Source organism: Nicotiana tomentosiformis, chromosome 2 (assembly GCF_000390325.3).
Source record: "Nicotiana tomentosiformis chromosome 2, ASM39032v3, whole genome shotgun sequence".
NCBI lineage: Eukaryota > Viridiplantae > Streptophyta > Magnoliopsida > Solanales > Solanaceae > Nicotiana > Nicotiana tomentosiformis.
In genome coordinates this window covers 4,202,832-4,224,582 of record NC_090813.1, presented here as the reverse complement: position 1 = coordinate 4,224,582, position 21,751 = coordinate 4,202,832, and the positions used below count along the sequence as shown (strand labels likewise).

The 21,751-nt window shown below is 41.7% G+C and overlaps 1 long non-coding RNA gene across 1 annotated transcript; it reads right to left on the bottom strand.

Annotated features, from left to right (window-relative positions):
• Window positions 1-1,411: 1,411 nt before the first annotated feature.
• Window positions 1,412-20,014, bottom strand: LOC138906357 (uncharacterized). The gene is made up of 2 exons (XR_011413617.1): window positions 19,444-20,014; window positions 1,412-1,661 (listed from the first exon to the last, which is right to left on the bottom strand). It is a non-coding gene; the product is annotated as an uncharacterized lncRNA (long non-coding RNA).
• Between the last annotated feature and the right edge of the window lie 1,737 nt (window positions 20,015-21,751).

The following is a 21,751-nucleotide window of genomic DNA, read 5'->3' as shown; positions in this document are numbered from 1 at the left end:
TGAAGGTTCTTGACTTGTTCTACATTTCTTTATCCTTAGAAAAACCAAATACTTACATGTTACTCACATAGTTGACAAAGTTATAATTGGAAATCGAGTGGATATAAAAAGGAATAATGCTGTTATGATCCAGAAGCTTGTAAACCTTGAGTTGCAATGACAACCAATAATCATAAATGAGATTTAACTTATATAACAGCGGAAAGCGTAAAATTTTTAATACTATTAGCGTATGTTGTAGTAGGCAACTAATCTAATTTATTATGGCCGATGACATGTAATTATCTTTTATGTGACCAGATTGTATAAAATGGTTTACACTATCGCAGCATAAACGTTAAAGCTTTACTATTTATAGCAATGCTGATTTCTGACATTGTATTATCAGCCACTTATATCATCGTCTGTTGTAATCAGTTAGTCGCTAATTAAAATTCATCTTTGGAGTAAGCTCCTATATTTCAGATGTCGATGTTGAAATGCATTACGGATTTACTCGACATGTATAATTTAAATAGCTGGAATTGCTGAATATATTTTCTTCCAAAATGATGCAAGTGCGTGAAATTTAGAATAACTGATCAAGTTGGTTGCCTTGCCTCTCTACTTCAAGCTTCATCATCAATCAAGAATTAGCAAGAACTAAAATATTTATCTTTCATCACCATGAATCTCTCGATGCCTTGTTTTATATACTGAATAATAAATTTATTTGCTGCAAGTAGTATCTAATTTAAGGCAGAAATTGATAGCTATTCCATATTTATCACCTTGAACACTTAAAGACGAATTAAACGAAGCGGTGTCACGCAACAACGCTTTGTCGGAAAATTTTACTAAATATGTGTATTAATTTTGTGTGAGGAAATAAATAAGTAAGGAAAAAATGGCACCACTTGACACACATTGTCTCCTGGTGTGTTGGTTATGTGCCTGGTCTTGCTTTATGAGGTTAGAGGTTTGAGCCTTAACTAGCACGTATTTTTTGCAAATATTTGATAGAGCCTATGTGGTTAAAAATTATGATTAAATAGAATTGAACTCAAGACCTTTTCTAACTTAAAACTCAAAAAATTAATGGACTAAGGTTATTTTCTATGTAGAAATATGATAATTAAAGTTATTTATTCCCGTTCTTATATAAATTTCGATATCGCTTACAAAATTCATGCATACGTCTGTTTCCCAATGTTGTTATTTGCTTTCTACTAAAAAAAGGTGTCACGCATAAATTTGTTATTAGCATCTGGAATATATGTACAAAAGTCACAGTGTAGAAGCTGTTAAATAAAATGCAAAACCATATCGACTCTCATTTTACCAATATAGCTGGAATCTGAGATGGATTCTTCATAATATCATAGGGCACAAATTAAGAGGATGGCAGAGAGATAAAAAACATCAGGCACACTTAAGAGTAGAAAAATTCCACTTAGACAAACAGTAGCATTACAAAGGGAACTTTCATAGGTGCCAATAGAGTCTTCTAGACAAAGTACAGTACACCTATAAATATTATATTTTCACACACAGATATAGAAGCATGATCTACGTATATCTCTTGTCAGAGGCGGAGCTAGAGTACTAGTTACGGCCTGGACATCCACAGCCACATGCGCAATTTCGACATTTACAGACGACCAAGAGTCATGAAAATTAAGCTGATTTTCTTCTTCATCAATATAAGAAAAACTGCTTGTTGGTGAGTGTGATAAAGCTGGGTTAATCAACAAAATAGTGGTAGTAAGAATAATCATGAGAATAATTATGCTGCTGCTTCTGGCCGCCATTGCTAAAGTTTAACGACTGACTCACTTGCTAGCTTATTAATAAGGTTCTAGCAAAGTTATTATACTAGTATAAATACACCAGCATTGGCCTGCTCTTATTCTTTGTTAGATACTGTAGTAATATTTTGAAGAAATCCACCTGCAGGAGCAAGATTCTAGCTAATTCGGCTTCCACTCTTGAAATATATTCCAGACTATGTCAACATATGTATTATTTTAAAAGGTTAAAAGTTGGTATATTTGATACTATAATGACAGCCTGCTCTTTATTTGTTGTGATCACCAATTAGAAACTTACTTTAGAAGTTACAATGTCCCTGAACCACTTCCATGGACATTGTACACAGGTTACAGTCAGAATCAAGCAAAATGCATGCACGTGCAAGGGACAAGTATAAATGGTTATTTCTGATAATTTCTGAACGTAAAGATTGCATATTTGATAAGGAGCAAGACTCCTTACTTGAAGAGAGCTCTATCCAAGAAAAGGAAAGAGTTAGAGCTTGAAGTTAACTAGAACTCTTCCTTAATGGAAGAGAAAGCATTAGACCTCTAGTTAATCTTTATTCTACTAACTTTATAAATTTCAGTTTATTCTGTTTTACAGGTAACACACATATACTGAAGTTAAGCAGAATTGAGAGAAAATTAGCAAGGCATTTTGTGAGCAATTTCTGTGAGATTCAAGAGTGCGAATCCTGAAGCTACGCGAACCAGATTGAAGAATCAGCTCCATAAAGAGTTTTATGTGTCTATCTTTATTTCTAGTTCAAAGTGTAATAAGCATTTTGAGTTTGTAACGTCCTGGCCGGTCGTTTTGAGAGTAATAGCACCGATCCCCCGTTTACTGCTTTCCCTGTATCTTTTTCTGCTTCTGTGACTTGCCGGGAGGTTGTTGTGGGTTCGGAGTGAATTGGGACACTTAGTCCCTAAAATGGAAGCTTAAGTCTTAGAATTTTGACCGTGGTTGGAACTGTATGAAGATGACTCCGGAATAGAGTTTCGTCAGTTTTGTTAGCTCCGTTGGGTGAATTTGGACTAGAAGCGTGTCCAAAATGTGAATTGGAGATCTATAGCTAAATTAGGATTGAATTGGCGAAAGTCGAATTTTTAAAAATTTTGATCAGTAGTGGACTTTTTGATATCAGAGTCGGATTCCGATTCCGAAAGTTGGAATAGGTCCGTAATGTCGAATATGACTTATGTGCAAAATTTGAGGTCAATCGGACGTGATTTGGTAGGTTTTGGCATCGGTTGTAGAAGTTTGAAGTTTCAAAGTTCATTAAGTTTGAATTGGAGGGTGATTCGTATTTTTAGCGTTGTTTGATGTGATTTGAGGGCTCGACTAAGTTCGTATGGTGTTTTAGGACTTGTTGGTATGTTTGGTTGAGGTCCCGGGGTCCTCGAGTGAGTTTCGGATGCTAAATGGATCGAAATTTGGACTTGTGTAATTGCTGAAGCTTTCAAGCTTCTGGTGTAATCGCACCTGCGGTGGGGTGGCCGCAAGTGCGGACACACACGTGCGAAAAACCAAGATGGCCAGGGGTCGCAGGTACGAGGAAATTTTCGCATCTGTGAGCCCGCATATGTGCTTGAAGTTCCGCAGAAGCGGAGAGTGAGCTGGAATGGGAGACCGTAGAAGCGGACCACTGTCCGCAGGTGCAACCACCTAATCGCAGAAGCGGTCCCAGTCACCTTGAGCCATTTCCGCACCTGCGATGGAAATTCCGCAGGTACGGTGTTGCAAGTGCGAAATCGCTGGGCAGAAAAGAGGAAATTTTTAGTGTTTGGTCTCATTTCCAATTTTGGAACCTTGAGAGCTCGAATTGGGCGATTATTTGAGGGATTTTCAGAGAAAACTTTTGGGTAACGATTCTTAACTCATTTATGATTATTTTCTACTAATATATGGTTGATTTCATCATTTAATTTCGGATTTGGGTTGAAATTTTGGAAAAATGGGAAGAAATTCTTCAACTAAGATTTTGGGTTTTGATTGAGATTTTGACATCGTATTTGGATAATTTTGGTACGAGTGAACTCATGAGTGAATGAGTGTTCATATTTTGTGACTTTTACCCGATTCCGAGACGTGGGCCCGAGGAGACTTTTTGAGGCGATTTTTTAATTTCTCGCTTTAGCTTTGATTTCATTAATTAGATTAATTTCTTATAGTTGTATTTATGATATGTAATTTATTTTGGCTAGATTTGGGCCATTCGGAGTCGGATATTCGTGGAAAAGGCATTTTTACCGATTGCTTGAGCTTGGTTCGAGGTAGGTGGATTGCCTAACCTTGTATGCGGGAGATCCCCTTAGGATTTGGTACTGTTGTGATATGTGAGCGCCGTGTACGTGAGGTGATGAGTGCGTACACAAACTATTTGTTGTAAAACCATATTTTTCACTGAGTAGTGATCTGTTTTCATTTTAATTGAGTTATACCAACATGTGTAGTTACCTTGTTTAGTCTAATATCCCATGTCTACGTGCTTTAACTGCTTATTTGAACTCTATGCAGCATGGCTAATTGATTTCCTGTTTTACGTTGATATTTATCAGTATTAACTGTAGAATTCTTGCTGTTAACTGTTGTATTTATCGGTTTGAGCTGTGTGTTTACTTTTGAGACTACGAGGCGGTTCCTCGGGAGTTCTCCTTGCACATTTACTTTTGAGACTACGAGGCGGTTCCTCGGGAGTTCTCCCTGTACATTTACTTTTGAGACTACGAGGCAGTTACTCGGGAGTTATTCCTGCACATTTACTTTTGAGACTACGAGGCGGTTCCTCGGAAGTTCTCTCTGCACATTTACTTTTGAGACTACGAGACGGTTCTTCGGGAGTTCTCCCTGCATATTTACTTTTGAGACTACAAGGCGGTACCTCGGGAGTTCTCCCTGTATATTTACTTTTAGGACTACGAGACGGTATCTCGTTAGCACCCCTGTTGTTATATCATTGTGCGGTGTTGTCATTGCTTTATGAATACTTGTTGTTGTCTTCTCCGTTTTACTTCATATTTTTTATTATAGCATATGTCTTATTACTATATCCTAGTAGGGCCTGGACTTGACCTCGTCACTACTCTACCGAGGTTAGGCTTGGCACTTACTGGTTACCGGTTGTGGTGTACTCATGCTACTCTTCTACACATGTGTTGTGTGTAGATTCATGTATTTCTTATCAGCTCCGCTACTAGCTGAGAGTGCTTGCTGCTGTACGGAGACTTCAAGGTATATCTGACACGTTCGCTGACCTCGGAGTCCCCATCTATTCCCTCATATGTCATTTACCTTCCTTACGTCTTTTATTAGACTCTAGTGTATAGAGATACTAGTTTCCTTTCGTAACTTGTGACTTATGATGTTCCGGGTTTCGGGAATACTGTGTATTATTAGAGTGTTGGTTATTGTAAATACCGAGCGTCATTGTTATAAGTTATTTAGTTATCTGTTACAGTTAGTTGTTAAGTTTGGTTTCCATTTTTATTATTTCCGCATCTTTGTTAGGCTTACCTAGTCATAGAGGCTAGGTGCCATCACGACATCTTACAGAAGGAGAATTGGGTCGTGACAAGTTGGTATCAAAGCTCTAGGTTCATAGGTGTCATGAGTCACAAGCAAATTTAGTAAAGTCTCGCAGATCGGTACAAAGACGTATGTATTTATCTTCGGGAGGCTATGAGACTGTAGGAAAATTTTACTTCTTTGATTCCTTGTCGTGCGAAATTGTTGACTTTGAAATTCTATACTTCTGTATTCTATTCTCTCACAGATGGTGAGGACACGTATAGGCGGAGCTGATGACCAGGTACTCGCACCCCCTGCTAGAGCTGCGAGAGGTCGAGGCAGGGGTAGAGGCAGAGGACATCCACGCGGTGCAGCCAGAGCACCCGAACGAGCTGCTACAGAGGAGCCCCCAGTAGCTCCAACTGAAGAGCAGATACCTGAGATACCTGTTGCTGCACCAGCCTTCCAGGAGACTCTAGCCTAGTTTCTGAGCATGTTCAGAACCTTAGCTCAGGCTGGATTGATTCCACTTGCTCCTGCCACATCTCAGGCAGGGGGAGGAGCACACACTCCCATCGCCGATACTCTAGAGCAGCGGGTTCAGGCCGACCAGGTTTCAAAGATAATACCGATGCAGCCGGTAGCTCAGGTTCAGCACGAGACTAGGACAACCGCTTCGGAGGCGGAGTAGCTCAGACTTGAGAGGTACAAGAAGTACTACCCACCTACCTTCAGCGGATTGGCTACAGATGATACTTAGGGTTTTCTGGAGGAGTGTCATCGTATTCTCCGTACTATGGGCATAGCAGAGACGAGTGGGGTTTCTTTTACCACCTTCCAGTCTAGAGGAGCAGCCTATCAGTGGTGGCATGCTTATGAGTTGAGTAGTCCGGATGGGGCAACTTCACTTGCATGGACTCAGTTATCAGACATATTTTTGAGAGAGTATGTCCCTCAAAGCCTCAATGAGTCATGGTGCGTGGAGTTTGAGCAGTTGTGCCAGGGTGCTATGACCGTGTTAGAGTATGCAGTCCAGTTTAGTGATTTGGCATGACATGCACCGGCCTTGGTTGCCACAGTTCGAGAGAGGGTTCAACGGTTTATTGAGGGACTAAACCCCAGTATCCGGATTAGTATGGCCAGGGAGTTGGAGATGGATATTTCTTATCAGCAGGTTATGAGTATCGCCAGGAGATTGGAGGGCATGCTTACCAAGGATAGAGAGGATAGAGAGGCCAAGAGCTCTCGAGACACTAGTTCTTATTCTGGTGCTCGTGCCCCAGTAGCTCGCCATGGTATGGGTTATGTGAGTCGCCCCGTTCATTCAACTCTTCCAGCCGCTAGTGGTATTCCAGTCCCTTCTAGGCCCCAGGAGCCTTATTATGTACCACAAGTATCTAGTGCACCTCCTGCACGGGGTGCTTTTAGTAGTCAGTCCAGCATACCTAGCCCGAGCCAGTCACATTAGCCACGCTATCTGAGAGCTTGTTTTGAGTGTGGCAACACTCACCATCTAGTGAGGGATTGCCCCAGACTTAGGAGAGGTGTACCTCCACAGACTTCTCAGGCACAACGTGCTCCACCGGGTCCTCAGTCTATGATTCCAGCACCAGCTACCGCCCCACCTACTCAGCCAGCTCGAGGTGGAGGTCGCCCTAGAGGGGGAGGCCAGGGCAGATATTATGCTCTTCCTACTCGTACAGAGGTATTTGCTTCTGACTCTGTCATTACAGGTATTGTTCCGGTCTGTCATAGAGATGCATCGGTCTTATTTGATCCAGGCTCCACTTATTCCTATGTGTCCTTTTATTTTGCCCCGTATTTGGGCATATCTCGGGATTCCTTGAGTTCCCCTATTTATGTGTCTACTCTTGTGGGAGACTCTCTTGTTATGGACCGCGTGTATCAGTATTGCTCTTAATGGTTTTGAGACCAGAGCCGATTTGTTATTGATCAGCGTGGTAGACTTTGATATTATTTTGGGCATGGACTGGTTGTCGCCCCATTATGCTATTCTTGATTGTCACGCCAAAATTGTGATGCTGGCTATGCCAGGATTACCGCGATTAGAGTAGAGAGGTACCTTAGAGTATACTCCCAGCAGAGTTATTTCATTTCTTAAAGCTCAACGAATGGTTGAGAAGGGTTGTGACGCGTATCTAGCTTATGTGAGAGATGTCGGTATTGATACTCCTACAGTTGAGTCAGTTCCAGTAGTGAGGGACTTTCTAGATGTGTTTCCAGCTGATCTTCTGGGCATGTTGCTCGACAGAGATTGATTTTGGCATTGATTTGTTGCCGGGCACTTAAGCTATCTCTATTCCTCCGTATCGTATGGATCCTCATGAGTTGAAAGAGTTGAAGGAGCAGTTACAGGAGTTGCTTGATAAGGGCTTCATTCGGCCCATTGTGTCACCTTGGGGTGCTCCTGTCTTATTTGTGAAGACGAAGGATAGTTCTATGCGGATGTGTATTGATTACTGCCAGTTGAACAAAGTCACGGTGAAGAACATGTATCCATTGCCTCGTATTGATGACTTATTTGATCAGTTACAGGGTGCCAGAGTGTTTTCGAAGATTGACTTACATTCAAGCTATCATCAGTTGAAGATTCGCGAGTCAGATATCCCGAAGACTGCTTTCAGGACTACATATGGCCATTACGAGTTCCTTGTGATGTCATTTGGGCTGACCAATGCCCCAATAACTTTTATGCACTTGATGCACAGTGTGTTCCTACCCTATCTTGACTCATTCGTCGTTGTGTTTATTGACGACATTCTGGTGTACTCCCGAACTCAGGAGGATCATGAACATCACCTGATGATTGTGCTTCAGACCGTGAGAGAAAAGAAGTTATATGCAAAATTTTCAAAGTGTGAGTTTTGGCTAGACTCAGTGGCATTCTTAGGACATATAATATCGAGTGATGGGGTCCAGGTGGATCCGAAGAAGATTGAAGCAGTGCAGAGTTGGCCCGGACCGTCCTCATCTACGGAGATCCAGAGTTTTCTTGGTTTGGCGGGGTATTAACGTTTATTTGTAGAGGGTTTCTTGTCTATTGCAGCACTTATGACCAGGCTGACCCAGAAGGGTGATCCGTTCAGGTGGACAGAGGAGTGTGAGGAGAGCTTTCAGAAGCTCAAGACAACTTTGACTACAACCCCAATATTGATATTGCCTTAAGGTTCGAGGTCTTATACAGTATACTGTGATGCGTTGCGGATTGGTCTCGACACGGTGTTGATGCATGACGGTAGGGTGATTGTCTACGTGTCCAGACATCTAAAGGTGCATGAAAAGAACTATCATGTCCACGACCTTGAGTTAGCAGCTATTGTTCATGCTTTGAAGATTTGGCGGCACTATTTGTACGATGTCCCTTGTGAGATCTACACCGATCACCTGAGTTTGCAGCATCTGTTTAAATAGAAAGATCTTAACTTGCGTCAGCGGAGGTGGTTGGAGCTGCTTAAGGATTATGATATCACTATTTTGTACCATTCTAGGAAGGCCAATGTAGTGGCCGATGCTTTGAGTCGTCGGGCGGAGAGTTTGGGGAGCTTAGCATATCTACCAGCAGTAAAGAGGCCATTGGCATTGGATGTTCAAGCCTTAGCCAGCCAGTTTGTTAGATTGGATATTTCTAAGCCGAGTTGAGTATTGGATTGTGTGGTCTCTCGGTCTTCTCTTTATGATCGTATCAGGGAGTGTCAGTATGATGACCCCCACCTGCTTATCCTTAAGGACACGGTCCAACATGGTGATGCTAAGGAGGTCACTATTGGGGATGGTGGTGCATTGAGGATGCAGGGCGGGCTATGTGTGCCCAATATATATGATTTGCGTGAGTTGATTCTCTAGGAGGCTCACAACTCGCGGTACTTCATTTATCCGGGTGCCGCAAAGATGTATCAGGACTTGATGCAACATTACTGATGGAGAAAAATGAAGAAGGACATAGTGGAATATGTAGCTCAGTGTCTGAATTGCCAACAGGTAAAGTATGAGCATCAGCGACCAAGTGGATTGCTTCAAAAGTTAGAGATCTCGGAGTGGAAATGGGAGTGGATCACTATGGATTTCATTGTTGGATTCCCACGGACTCAACAGAGGTTTGATGCAGTTTGGGTGATTATGGATAGGCTTACCAAGTCAGCTCATTTCATTCCTGTGATGACTACCTATTCTTCCGAGCAGTTGGCTCAAATTTATATCCATGAGATTGTTAGGCTTTATGGCGTACCAGTATCTATCATATTTGACCGGGGTACGCAGTTTACATCACGGTTATGGAGGGATGTACAACAGGAGTTGGATACTCGGGTTGAGCTGAGCACAATATTTCACCCTCAGACGGACGAACAATCCGAGCGCACTATTGAGATACTGGAGGATATGCTCCGCACTTGTGTGATAGATTTTGGGGGTGCTTGGGAACAGTTCTTGCCACTTGCGGAGTTTTCCTACAACAACAGTTATCAGTCGAGCATTCAGATGGCACCGTATGAGGCTCTGTATGGTAGGCGGTGTCGGTCTCCAGTAGGTTGGTTCGAGTCCAAATGAGGCGAGATTATTGGATACAGACTTGGTTCAGGATTCCCTGGATAAGGTGAAGGTAATTGAGGATCGACTTCGCACAGCCCAGTCCAGACAGAAGAGTTATGCGGACCGGAAGGTTCGTGATGTTGCATTCATGGTTGGAGAGCGGGTCTTGCTCCGGGTTTTTCCTATGAAGGGCGTTATGAAGTTTGGGAAGAAGGGAAAGCTGAGACTAAGGTTTATCGGCCCGTTTTAGGTGTTGCGACGTATTGGGGAGGTTGCTTATGAGCTTACCTTGCCTCCCAGTCTTGCATGGGTCCATCAAGTATTCCATGTTTCTATGCTCTGGAAGTATCACGGCGATCCGGCTCATGTGTTGGATTTCAGCTCAGTCCTGTTGGACAATGATCTATCTTATTTTAAGGAGCAAGTGGCTATTTTGGACAGGTAGGTTCGGAAGCTGAGGTCAAAGAACATTGCATCAGTGAAGGTTCAGTGGAGGGGCCAGCCGGTCGAGGAGGCGACTTGGGAGACCGAGAAGGATATGCGCAACCGTTATCCTCATCTTTTCACAACTTCAGGTATGTCTCTATGCTCGTTCGAGAACTAACTATTGTTTTAAGAGGGGGATAATGTAACGACTCGGTCGGTCGTTTTGAGAGTAATAGACCTGATCCCCCATTTATTGCTTTCCCCATATCCTTTTTTGCTTATGTGACTTGCCGGGAGGTTGTTGTTGTGGGTCGGAGTGAATTGGGACACTTAGTCCCTAAAACGGAAACTTAAGTCTTACGATTTTGACCGTGATTGGAATTGTATAAAGATGACTCCAAAATAGATTTTCATCGGTTCCGTTAGCTCCATTGGGTGAATTTGGACTTAGGAGCGTGTCCGGAATGTGAATTGGAGGTCTGTAGCTAAATTAGCCTTGATTTCGCGAAAATCGAAGTTTTGGAGATTTTGACAGGTAGTGGACTTTTTGATATCGGGGTCGGATTCTGATTCTGAATTCGGATGTTTGAGTAGGCCCGCAATGTCGAATATGACTTGTGTGCAAAATTTGAGGTCAATCGGACGTGATTTGTTAGGTTTCGACATGAGTTGTAGAAGTTTGAAGTTTCAAAGTTTATTAAGTTTGAATTGGAGGGTGATTCGTGTTTTAGCGTGGTTTGATGTGATTTGAGGGCTTGACTAAGTTCGTATGGTATTTTAGGACTTGTTGGTATGTTTGGTTGAGGTCCTAGGGGCCTCGGGTGAGTTTCGGATGCTTAACGGATCGAAATTTGGACTTGTTTAATTCCTAAAGCTTTCAAGCTTCTGGTGTAATCGCACCTGCGGTGGGGTGGCCAAAGGTGCGGGCACGCACGTGCGAAAGGCCAAGCGCATAAGTGGGATTGAGGAGATGTCCATGGGTCACATGTGCGAGGGAATTTCCGCATCTGCGATCCCGCATATGCGCTTGAAGTTCCGCAAAAGCGGAGAGTGAGCTGGAAGGGGAGATCGCAGAAGCGGACCGCTGTCCGGAGGTGCGACCACCTGATCACAGGAGCGGTCCCAATCACCTCGAGCCATTTCCGCACCTACGATGGAAGTTCCGCAGGTGCGAGATCGCTGGGCAGAAAAGAGGAAATTTCGAGGGTTTGGTCTCATTTCCAATATTGGGACCTTGAGAGCTCAGATTGGGCGATTATTTGAGGCAATTTTAGAGAAAACTTTTGGGTAACGATTCTTAACTCATTTATGGTAATATTCCACTAATCTATGGCTGATTTCAACATTTAATTTCGGATTTGAGTTGAAATTTTGGGGAAAATGGGAAGAAGTTTTTCAACTAAGATTTTGGGTTTTGATTGAGATTTTGACATCGGATTTGGATAATTTTGGTACGAGTGAACTCAAGAGTGAATGGGTATTCATATTTTGTTACTTTTACCCGATTCCGAGATGTGGGCCCGGGGAGACTTTTTGGGGCGATTTTCTAATTTCTTGCTTTAGCTTTGATTTCATTAATTAGATTAATTTCTTATAGTTGTATTTATGGTATGTAATTGATTTTGGCTAGATTTGGGCCATTCAGAGTCGTATATTCGTGGAAAAGGCATTGTTACCGATTGATTGAGCTTGATTCGAGGTAAGTGGCTTGCCTAACCTTATGTGGGGGAAATCTCCTTAGGATTTGATACTGTTGTGATATGTGAGCGGCGTGTACGCGAGGTGACGAGTGTGTACACGTGCTATTTGTTGTAAAACCAGAATTTTCACCGAGTAGTGATCTGTTTTTATTTTAATTAAGTTATACCAGCATGTGTAGTTGCCTTGTTTAGTCTAATATCCCATGTCTATGTGCTTTAACTGTTTATAGAACTCTGTGAAGCATGCCTAATTGATTTCCTATTTTCCCTTGATATTTATCAGTCTTAACTATAGAATTCTTGCTATTAACTGTTGTATTTATCGATTTGAGTTGTGTGTTTACTTTTGAGACTATGAGGCAGTTCCTTGGGAGTTCTCCCTGCACATTTACTTTTGAGACTACGGGGTGGTTCCTCGGGAGTTCTCCCTGCACATTTACTTTTGAGACTACGAGGCAGTTACTCGAGAGTTCTCCCTGCACATTTACTTTTGAGATTACGAGGCGGTTCCTCAGGAGTTCTCCCTGCATATTTACTTTTGAGACTACGAGGCGGTTCCTCTAGAGTTCTCCCTGCATATTTACTTTTGTGACTACGAGGTGATACCTCGGGAGTTCTCCCTGTATATTTACTTTTGGGACTACGAGACGGTATTTCGGGAGCGCCCCTGTTGTTATTTCATTGTGCGGTGTTGTTATTGCTTTGTGAATACTTGCTGTTGTCTTCTTTGTTTTTTATTATTATAGCATCTGTCTTATTATTATATCCCAGTAGGGCCCGATTCTGACCTCGTCACTACTCTACCGAGGTTAGGCTTGGCACTTACTGGATACCGTTGTGGTGTACTCATGCTACTATTCTGCACATGTTTTGTATGCAGATCCAGGTACTTCTTATCAGCCTCGCTACTAGCTGAGAGTGCTTGCTGTTGTACGGAGACTTCAAGTTATATCTGCCGCGTCCGCAGATCTCGGAGTCCCCCCTCTATTCCCTTCTATGTCATTCACCTTCCTTACTTCTTTTATTAGACTTTGGTGTATAGAGATACTAGTTTTCTCCTGTAGCTTGTGACTTATGATGTTCCGGGTTTTGGGAATACTGTATTATTAGAGTGTTGGTTATTGTTAATGCTCAACGTCATTGTTATCAGTTATTTAGTTTTCTATTACAGTTAGTTGTTAAGTTTTGTTTCCATTTTTGTTATTTCCGTATCTTTGTTAGGCTCACCTAGTCGTAGAGACTAGGTGCCGTCACGACATCTTACGGAGGAAAAATTGGGTCATGACAGAGTTATACCTTTCAGCTTTCTTAGAAGTAAATTGTACTATAGGTACTTGAGTTGTATCATTCAGGCTATAGTTAACTTGATGTAGTCACAACAACCTGTGGTGTGTTGCTACAAGAGTTAGAGTTAATTCTTATGCTTACAAGAGGTTGTAAACTTTGTCGTTGGCTCAGAAATTGTAGTGAAGTGTTTGAGAAAAATCCTACTAGATAGTAGATAGTGATTTTTTCACCTTTTGAGCCCGGCGTCTTTTACGTAAAAATTCTTGTGTTCTTTACTTTCTGCATTATTCATTCCGCAACCGTAGTGTAAGGAATGCATAGAAGAATCAGGTCCTTCGATAATTCAGTGCACGCGAAAATTAGGCACCACACAAATCACCCTCCCTCTTGTGTAGTATTGAAGTATAAAACATCATGCATAATGTGAAGGATATCAATGGACAAGTATACTAGGGACTCTAATTTTATCCATGGCTGAATTTTACCTTAAGAAGACGAAGTACCAAGAATTTTATATTTCGTAGTTAAGGGTATTTTAGTAAATTTATTTGTTATTGTACAGTATAATTAATCAAGCTAAACAAGAAAATTGTATTAAAAGACAACAAAATACACAATATATCTAAATGTTGCTTTAACAACACATACAATACAATACAATATGATACATTACGAAACAATCGAATTACATATGGAGGCTTGAACTCTAATAAACCTAGATTCACTAATTTTGCATCTACTGTTACAACAACAACAACAACAACAACAACAACAGCGACCCGGTAAAATCCCACAAGTGGGGTCCGGAGAGGGGGGGAGGATAGTGTGTACACAGACCTTACCCCTACCTCGAGAGAGTAGAGAGGCTATTTCCGGTAGACCTTCAGCTCAAGAAGATGAGAAGAGACAATATATCAGTACCATCAACAGAAACCATAGAAATAATAATAGCATCATACGAACCAGAAAATAAATGAAAAGCAAAAACAAACCAGTAAATAAAGCCCGGCACTATGAAAAATGAAAGAATAGTGTGAATACAACATTAATCACTAGCAGTCTAAGACAAAATCCTATCAGACTAGCCTCACACTGGTACGAAGTAGAAATACGCTAAACTACCTTCTAACCTACAACCCTAATGCTCGACCTCCACATCTTATCAAGGGCCATGTCCTCGAAAATTTGAAGCCACGCCATGTCCTATCTGATCACCTCTCCCCAATACTTCTTAGGCCACCCTCTACCTCTCCTCGTACCCACCAAAGCCAACTACTCACACCTCCTTACTAGGGCATCTGGGCTTCTCCTTTGTATGTGCCCAAACCATTTGAGCCTTGCTTCCCCCATCTTGTCATCCATGGGAGCCATGCCGACCTTCTCCCGATTATCTTCATTCCTAATCCTGTCCATCATAGTGTGCCCGTACTCCACCTCAACATCCTCATTTCTGCTACTTTCATCTTCTAGATATGTGAGTTCTTAACTGGACAACACTCAGCCCCATACAATATGGCCGATCTAGCCACCGCTCTATAAAACTTACCTTTGAGTAGTGGTGCGCTTTCTCATATACGACTCCAGATGCTAACCTCCATTTAATCCACCCCACCCCTATATGATGTATGACATTCTCGTCGATCTCCCCATCCCCCTGGATAACTGACCCAAGGTACTTGAAACTGCCTCTCTTGGGGATGACCTATGATTCAAGCCTCATGCCCACTTCCATCGGCTCGATGCTGAACGTGTACTCCAGGTATTCCATCTTAGTCCTGCTTAACTTAAAACCCTTATACTCAAGGGCCTGTCTCCAAACTTCCAGACTCTCATTAACGCCGCCTCGCGTCTCATCTATCAGAACTATGTAATCAGCGAATAACATACACAATGGCACCTCCCCTTGAATATGGTGTGTCTGTGCGTCCATCACCAGGGAAAATAAGAACGGGCTGAGCAGAAGATCCTTGGTGTAACCCCATAAAAACTGAAAAATGCTCTGAGTCGCCTCCAACTGTCCTAACCTAAGTCTTAGCTCCATCATACATGCCCTTAATTTCCCTAATGTAAGCAAATGACACACCTTTAGCCTCCAGTCATCTCCAAAGAACCTCTCTAGGAACCTTGTCATACGTTTTCTCCAAATAAATAAACACCATGTGCAGATCCTTCTTCCTATCCCTCTCTGTTCCTCCAACCTCCTAATGAGGTGGATATCTTCCGTAGTAGAACAATCCATCATGAACCCAAATTGGTTGTCAGTTATAGGCACCATCCTCCTCACCCTTACTTCTACCACCCTCTCCCAAACTTTCATGGTATGACTCAGTAATTTGATACAACTATAGATCTTACAAATTTGGATATCACCTTTGTTCTTGTATAACAGAACCACCGTACTCCACTTCCACTCGTCAAGCATCCTTTTTATCCTGAAAATAACAATAAAAAGCTCATATAGCCACTCCAAACCTGCTCTACCAACATACCTCCAAAATTCTACCGGAATTTCATCTGGCCCGGTTGCTCTGCCCTTATTCATCTTACGCATATCCCTCACGACCTCCTCGACCTTGATGTGCCTACAGTACCTAAAGTCACGGTGACTCTCGGAATACCCCAACTCGCTTAGCACAATATCTTGATCCCCCTTTTCATTCAGAAGTTTATGAAAGTAAGTCTACCATCTCTACTTAATCTGGGCCTCTCCCATCAATACTCTACCGTCCTTATCTTTGATGCACCTCACTTGGTCCAGATCCCGAGCCTTCCTCTCTCTCGCCTTGCCTAGCCGGAATAACTTCTTCTCCCCACTTTTGACCCTAGTTTCTCGTACAGACAACCAAAAGCCACAGTCTTAGCCTCCCTGTCCACCAGCTTCACCTCCTTCCTAGCTACCTTATACCTCTCTCTGTTCGATCTCCTCTCTTCCTCGCATGTGCTCCCTACTAACTTCAGGTACGCCACCTTCTTTTCTTCCAATTTACTTTGGACCACTTCATTCCATCACCAGTCGCCTTTGTGCCTGCCAGAGTAACCCGTCGAGTCCCCTAACACCTCTCTCGCTACCTCCTTATACAGTTCGCCGTCTTTGACCATACATCACTCGCGTACCCACTACTCCTCCAAGCTCCCATAGCCGATAAGCTCCCCTCTAAGTCCTGAGGTTTATCCTTAGTCAAGGATCCCCACCTGATCCTCGATCGTCTTCGCACATACCTATTATTCCTCTTTATCATGATACCAACATCCATCACCAAAAGCCTATGCTGCATCGTGAGGGTCTCACTCGTGATAACTTTGCAATCCTTGCACAACTATCTGGATCTTCGCCACCGTACTTTGAAAAGTAACCAAATGCTCCTCCCTCTTTGGAAAATTAGAGTTCACAATCACCAGTTCAAATGCCTTAGCGAAATCCAACAGCAAAGTACCTTCTCGGTTCTTATCCCCAAAACCAAAGCCGCCATGCACCTCGCCATAACCTCCTATAGTAAACCCAATATGTCCATTGAAATCCCCTCCTATAAATAACCTCTCAGCAAGCGGAATATTACACACAATCTCATCTAACCCCTTCTAAAAGAGCCTTTTAGCCTCCTCGTCCTAGCCCGCTTGCGATGCGTAAGCACTAACAACATTTAGGGTGCGCTCTCCTACCACTAACTTAATAGTAATTAACCTGTCACTCACCCGCCTAACATCTAAGGCTGTCCAACGGGACGGGACGTCCCGTCCCGTCCCGCATCCCATCCCGTCCCATCCCGCTTAATTCCAAACGGGATGGGCCCATGTTAAACGGGACACGGGATGGGACGGGATGGCCATTTCATCCCGTTTGTCCCGTCCCATTTCGTCCCGTCTCGTCCCGTCCCATCTCGCCTGTCCCGCCTGTCCCATCCCATCTCGTCCCATCCTGTCCCATCCTGTCCCATCCCGCCTGTCCCGCGTCCTATTTTTTGTGCATTATATACAAAAAACTTATAATCCTGCTTTTGAAGGTTTTCCTAAGACCACTGTTAGAAATGATGTTTTTAAATTTCAAACCGAATATCTTTAGTATATTCGTTGTGTATTGTTTCACTTAGATTGTAAAATGCCTATCACATCTGATATAGGTCATAGTCCTAATGGTTGTGATTATTTAACTGTTGCATGTCATTGGGTTAATCATCACTAGAACATACAAAAACGTATTATTGGTTATAAATTTATTGATTCAAGATACAATGGAGCATATATTGCAACTACTGTTCTATAAATTGTTTATTTTTATGGACTCATTGATAAAGTTTTAACTATCACCTTAGATAATGCTTCTGCTAAGTGCTAACACAACTACAACAACTAGCTTAATGAAATTATTGCAAAATTAATCCAACTTATGTACCGACCATTAATGAAATGATTACAAAATTTAAAAAGTATTTTTTCCTATTCCCCAAGTTTATTTAATTTCTACTATACTTAACCCATCTTTAAAATTAAGAGGTGCAAATGGACTTGTTCGTAAAATTTATGAGAATTTAACATTTCAACAAAATGAACAACCATCTCTCGAAGACTGTCAAGCTAACATATATTCTTATTTTAGATCAATGTTTGATAAATATAAATCTATGGAAACACCAAGTGGTGAAACTAGGGAAGAAGAAGAATACAATGAGATACTTAGCACCGGGAGCTATGCCGGCATAGAACTCATGGAACATCAATCAATATTGCCAATTCAAGAATAATGTCCGAGAGAAATTATAGATAAGTTACAACTTACAACGAAGTTATATAGGAGCTTACAAATATTAGTATGATAATTTATAATTGGCTACTAAGAGGCCTAGTTCAAATAGAACCCTTTCTAGAAGGTGGCTGCGTAGAGCCGTAGATTAGGTGCTCTTCAAAAGAATTATATTTGTATGTGAGATTTGAAAGTTCTATTAATAAAATAAAAGGCTCTAAGCGTTGAATTGTTTTTATGAATTGTCTTACACTCTTACTTAGTTACTTAGTGGCTTGAAATTATATTAAATAAATTATAACTCTATTATAAATTTATAATTACTAGAATATTTTATTACAAGTCTTTTGTTTTAATATTTTATAATTCTCTACTAAGTTTCCTAATTTCCGTTTAATTTTTAAGTTTATTAAATAACTTAAAAAACTAGTTGTTGCAAACTTTAAAAACTTAGTAATTGTCAAAAGAATAACGGTTTCCAAACTCAATGTTTAAATAATTTTTTTTTAAAATGACACTTAAGGCCCGCGAACCCGTCCCGTCCCATCCCGTCCCGTCTCGTCCCGTTTGTTAGTGGGATGGGATGGGCCTACCGTCTGTCCCATCCCATCCCGTCCTGTCCCGTCCCGTCCCGTTTGTTAGCGGGACGGGATGGGACTACCGTTTCATCCCGTTTGTCCCGTCCCGTTTCGTCCCGTTCCGCTACCATCCCGGCTAAATGTCGTCCCGTCCCGTTCCGTTAATTCTGTCCCGTCCCGTTGGACAGCTAACATCTACCACAACCTCTCTAAGTTCCCTATCTACCAAAATACCCACTCCATTCTTACTCTTCAGAACTCCAGAGTACCATAACTTATACCCGTCCGTATCCCTCACCTTAGATCCTACCCACCAAGTCTCCTGGACACACGCTATATTGACCTTCCTCTTCTAGAGGATCCTCACCAACTCTATAAACTTACCTGTTCAATGTACCTATGTTCCATGAACCAATTCTTAATCTATAGGCTTCTTTGTTCCCCTTATCTCCCTTGCCTCCCGTCCCACCCCCAACCCATCCCTCTCCCCCCGAGGACATGACCTTACTCTACCATCCCAAACCATATCCACTATACCTACGACAGACTAAGGAAAATCACTACCACACAATAAGCTACTGTCACGACCCAAAATCCTAACCTGTCGTGATGGCACCTATCTCGATACTAGGCAAGCCGACAATCTCAATAAACCACAATTTCTCTTTAAATTTAAAAATATAATATTTAAATACAATATAAAATCCCACAAATACTGATACGAACACTCCCCAAGACCTAGTGTCACTGAGTACACGAGCATCTAAAATGAATACAAGTTTGGAAATACGGTCTATAATAGTCTAAGACCAAATATAGTAAACAAGGAGATAGGGAAGAAGAGACAAGGTCTGCGAAACACGACAGTTACCTCTGAATCTCCGAAAAAATCAACTCTGCGAGAGAGTTAGCACCCTTTATGTCCAAAAACACCTGGATCTGCACACGAAATACATGGTGTAGTATGAGTACAACCAACTCAACAAGTAACAATAATAAATAAGTATCTAAATATCGTGACGAACTACACAGTTGTAGTTCATTTTCGGTAATTCTAGCAGAGAGTAGACATACTTTCACTTCTAGCAGTTTAAGTCAAATCAGTTTTATACAGTTCAAGTTCATGCAATCCGGATATAAAATCTTTTAGAGAATTTCACAACAATGATAGATAGCAACTAAGTGCAACAACAAATGAAAAGCAAGTACAACCTCTCAGGGCAACAGTTACTCAACTCGTCACAACAGCTCAACCACTCGGCTCTCAGCCCTCATCACTTACACTCAATAGGTACCCGCGCTCACTGGAGGTGTACAGACTCCAGAGGGGATCCTACAACCCAAGTGCTATAATCTGCACGGCCAACTCACGTGCTGCACGGACAACTCACGTGCCATAGTATAAATATCTGGATCCGCACGGCCAACTCACGTGCTGCACAGACAACTCACGTGCTATAGTATCAATATCTAGATCCACACGGCCAACTCACGTGCTATAGTATCAATATCTGGATCCGCACGACCAACTCACGTGCTATAGTATCAATATCTTGATCTTCACGGCTAACTCACGTGCTGCACGGACAACTCATGTGCTATAGTATCAATATCTGGATCCGCACAGCCAACTCACATGCTGCACGGACAACTCACGTGCTATAGTATCAATATCTGGATCCGCATGGCCAATTCACGTGCTGCACAGACAACTCACATGCTATAGTATCAATATCTCACAATCAGGCCCTCGGCCTCACTCAATCATAAATCTCTCCAGTCTCCCGGGCTCTCAATAATCATGAAATCAACCCAAACAACAATGATATGATGCATCAATAATGAACAATAGAGACTGAGATAAAATAAACAAGTAAACTCTGACTGAGTACCAAACAATAATTTAGTAGATAATTCAACATGTACACGACCTCTGTGGGTCCCAGCAGTACCAACATATAGCCTAAACATGGTTTCTAATATGTCTTACAGTCAAATTTCCACAACACATAGAGAGCACATAGCTAACAATAAATTATTCAACTTTACAGTGTCACGGGACGGACCAAGTCACAATCTCCTCGGTGCACGCCCACACGCCCGTCACCTAGCATGTGTGTTACCTCCAAAGTAATCACATGATACAAAACTCCGGGGTTTCATACCCTCAGGACCAGATTTAAAAGAGTTACTTATCTCAGACCGTGAAATTCCTTATTCTGCAATGTGTTTTCCTCGTGAATTGGCCTCTAAACGCCTCGAATTTAGCCACAAATAATTCGATTCAGTTAATAAAATTTATTGGAATTAATTCCATAAGAAAATACTAATTTTTCATAAAAATATGAAATTTAGCTAAAAACCGCATGTGGGGACCACACCTCGGAACTCGACAAAGTTACAAAATCCTAATATCCACTCCGATACGAGTTCATCCATACCAATTTTATCAAATTTCGATAACAACTCGACCTCCATATCTTAAATTTTTGTTTTTGGAAGATTTTGCAAAACTCTTGATTTCTTCCATTTAAATCCGAAATAAATGATGAATATAACCATATAATCATGAAGTATAATAACTTTCGGATATAGAACACTTACTCCAATCCATATGGTGAAAATCGCCTCAAATATCGCTTCCATCCGAGCTTCATAGCTCCAAATATGCTAAAAATGGCTGAAACCTCAAAATATTGCTATTGCCTAGGTATTTACTCTTCCCGATCGCGAAGCACAAAATTTTTCAGCCCCAAAATTGCTCTTCGCGATCGCTGAAAACCAATCGTGATCGCGAAGAACAAACTCCCCCAACTCTTCTAGTCAACCTCTAGTATAATGGTCATAACCTTTTGTACAAAACTCTAAATTGTAAATGGTTTAACTTTCTGAACACTAGACACCAAGGGCTATAACTTTCATTTGTTTCTCATATCCCAATTCCTTATAGATTTCTAGATATAAGCTTCCAAAGTCAGCCCTGTACAACGGAGATTTTCAAACTCTTCCGATACATCCTATAGTGTATCTACCATAACTTTTTGTACACAACTCCAAATCACAAATGGTAACCTTTCTAAAAACTAAACATCAAGGGATACAACTTTCATTTTTGGATCATCTCCAAATTCCTTATAGATTGCGAGATATAAGCTTCTAAGTTCGGGTCAGTG